The following is a 3,291-nucleotide window of genomic DNA, read 5'->3' as shown; positions in this document are numbered from 1 at the left end:
CCTAAACCCTAAACCCTAAACCCTAAACCCTAAACCCTAAACCCTAAACCCTAAACCCTAAACCCTAAACCCTAAACCCTAAACCCTAAACCCTAAACCCTAAACCCTAAACCCTAAACCCTAAACCCTAAACCCTAAACCCTAAACCCTAAACCCTAAACCCTAAACCCTAAACCCTAAACCCTAAACCCTAAACCCTAAACCCTAAACCCTAAACCCTAAACCCTAAACCCTAAACCCTAAACCCTAAACCCTAAACCCTAAACCCTAAACCCTAAACCCTAAACCCTAAACCCTAAACCCTAAACCCTAAACCCTAAACCCTAAACCCTAAACCCTAAACCCTAAACCCTAAACCCTAAACCCTAAACCCTAAACCCTAAACCCTAAACCCTAAACCCTAAACCCTAAACCCTAAACCCTAAACCCTAAACCCTAAACCCTAAACCCTAAACCCTAAACCCTAAACCCTAAACCCTAAACCCTAAACCCTAAACCCTAAACCCTAAACCCTAAACCCTAAACCCTAAACCCTAAACCCTAAACCCTAAACCCTAAACCCTAAACCCTAAACCCTAAACCCTAAACCCTAAACCCTAAACCCTAAACCCTAAACCCTAAACCCTAAACCCTAAACCCTAAACCCTAAACCCTAAACCCTAAACCCTAAACCCTAAACCCTAAACCCTAAACCCTAAACCCTAAACCCTAAACCCTAAACCCTAAACCCTAAACCCTAAACCCTAAACCCTAAACCCTAAACCCTAAACCCTAAACCCTAAACCCTAAACCCTAAACCCTAAACCCTAAACCCTAAACCCTAAACCCTAAACCCTAAACCCTAAACCCTAAACCCTAAACCCTAAACCCTAAACCCTAAACCCTAAACCCTAAACCCTAAACCCTAAACCCTAAACCCTAAACCCTAAACCCTAAACCCTAAACCCTAAACCCTAAACCCTAAACCCTAAACCCTAAACCCTAAACCCTAAACCCTAAACCCTAAACCCTAAACCCTAAACCCTAAACCCTAAACCCTAAACCCTAAACCCTAAACCCTAAACCCTAAACCCTAAACCCTAAACCCTAAACCCTAAACCCTATTCCCTAAACCCTATTCCCTATTCCCTATTCCCTATTCCCTATTCCCTAAACCCTATTCCCTATTCCCTATTCCCTATTCCCTAAACCCTATTCCCTATTCCCTATTCCCTATTCCCTAAACCCTAAACCCTAAACCCTAACCCCAAACTCTAAACCCTATTCCCCAAACCCTATTCCCCAAACCCTATTCCCCGAACCCCCAAACCCCAACCCCCAAACCCCAACCCCCAAACCCCACCCCCCAAACCCAACCCCTACCCCAACCCCTAAACCCCAAACCCCAAACCCCAAACCCCAAATCCCAAACCCCAAACCCCAAATCCCAACCCCCAAACCCCAACCCCCAAACCCCAACCCCATAAAGTATTATGGACAACAATGAGAGAGCAACAGGCAATCTTCATAAATAACAAATGTTGCATGTTCGAAAAATTCAATTAAGTCGAGAATACATATATAAGTTCAACCCTAAACCCCAACCCTAAACCCTAAACCCTAAACCCTAAACCCTAAACAGATATAGAGAAAAAATTATGAGCAATAAATCCACAATATTACTCCGATAATTCTGGTTCCTCCACCTGAAAAGGAGTAGCAACACAACTTTCCAGCTAATTAAGTTAACAACACAAATAAATTAACTTATTCAATACATTGTTTTATTCTTGAAATAGAATCCTTGATTAACCAATAACATCAACACTTGGAAAAGGATGGGAAAAAATAACCGAAACAAGGAAAGACAATATTGGTATGCATAATAAAACTACAACTTCTAACGAAGAAAGATGTTCACACAGAAAACCCTCTAACAAATTATATAAGGATAAGAGAACAGACAGCATCCGGGTGTATACAGTAATAAACCCCAAACAGATTGTTGTGCTAAACCAAAAATCAATACGATAATAGTGATTGTTGTGCTAAACCAAAAATCAATATGATAATAGTGATTGCTTAGGGTAAACGTGCTAGTAAATATCGATTCAAGAAATGATACAATATGACACGATTCAATACGATTCCAGCCGCTGGCTATACGAATTGTTTTGGTGCTTGAATCATACTATGAATCGCATGCATCGGATCTGAATAGCAAGGAATCACGACTAAGAGAAGAATCGAAGGATTCTAGCACAAGCAATTATGTGAAGACGTTTTCGTTCTTCAATCACACTGCGAATAGCACAGAAACATTCACAAAACGATCCGCAAAGTTAAAAACCCTAATATGCGGAACTAAAGCGAACACCAACGACTGGAACGGCACGCTTACTGACAGATCGAAACTGTTCAACATACCGAGGAACTTAGGCATTTTCCTTGCCGAACAACTGGATAGCTTGTTGCCCTGGTGAGGCTGCGCCGCCACGACAAAAAATGCTTTGCTGAGGCGGTCGGCGTTGATTCGTCAGACATTCCACGTTGCCTCGTACTCGCAGCCACCGTAGGAGGGAGAAAGAGAGGAGGTTGAGAACGGTGCCCCCGTTCCTTCTGCTGCATTTGTTGCATTTGCCCGCCGCGGTGAAGAAATTAGGTTTAGCATGGTCCTTTAGTCTTTGGTTTAATAGTATGAAATTTTCTGTGTGTATCAACTTACAAATTTTTTTTACAATCATACAATCCAACGGTAAAATTTATTAATAATAACTTTATATTAAATCATTTTAAAATTGTAAAGTCAATTTTAACCTTTGAAAATTATATTTTCGTAACATTAATATTCGTATTTATTATTTAGACGTGATATTGAATAAAATGTTGCAAAGTAAATATTTTTGTAACAAATTACTTTTAAGTTTATTTAAAAACTTTAAAATAATAAATAAATCTCTTTAAAAATATATGAAAAATTGGACAACTGATATATAAACATGAATACAAATGTTTAAAAATATAATACAGTTTTACTTATATTATTTATTAATAAGGACATAGTTTTTCATTACTATTAATATAGAAAATATTAATTATATATGACTTTAACTACATTTTACCTGATGTTTATTATTTAATAAATTCTATATAATTTTTTTAAAAAAAAAATTTGTGAAGATTTTTAATTTTTTATAGCAATTTTAAATATTTTAATAGACATTTTATTTTAAAATAGTTTCTCATTTTTAAATTTAATTATATCTTTCTATTTTAAAATTAAATTCAGTTTTTTTATTTATCTATTTCTTT

The 3,291-nt window shown here is 37.2% G+C and overlaps 1 long non-coding RNA gene across 1 annotated transcript; it reads right to left on the bottom strand.

The window, feature by feature from the left end:
• Positions 1 to 1,895: 1,895 nt before the first annotated feature.
• Positions 1,896 to 3,087, bottom strand: LOC145958467 (uncharacterized). Its single transcript, XR_014434303.1, has 2 exons — positions 2,407 to 3,087; positions 1,896 to 2,280 (listed from the first exon to the last, which is right to left on the bottom strand). It is a non-coding gene; the product is annotated as an uncharacterized LOC145958467 (long non-coding RNA).
• Between the last annotated feature and the right edge of the window lie 204 nt (positions 3,088 to 3,291).

Source organism: Cajanus cajan, chromosome 5 (assembly GCF_000230855.2).
Source record: "Cajanus cajan strain Asha chromosome 5, NIPB_CcT2T_4, whole genome shotgun sequence".
Classification (NCBI taxonomy): Eukaryota; Viridiplantae; Streptophyta; class Magnoliopsida; order Fabales; family Fabaceae; genus Cajanus; species Cajanus cajan.
Note: the sequence above shows the minus strand (reverse complement) of the source record. Positions and strands in the feature narration are given on the sequence as shown.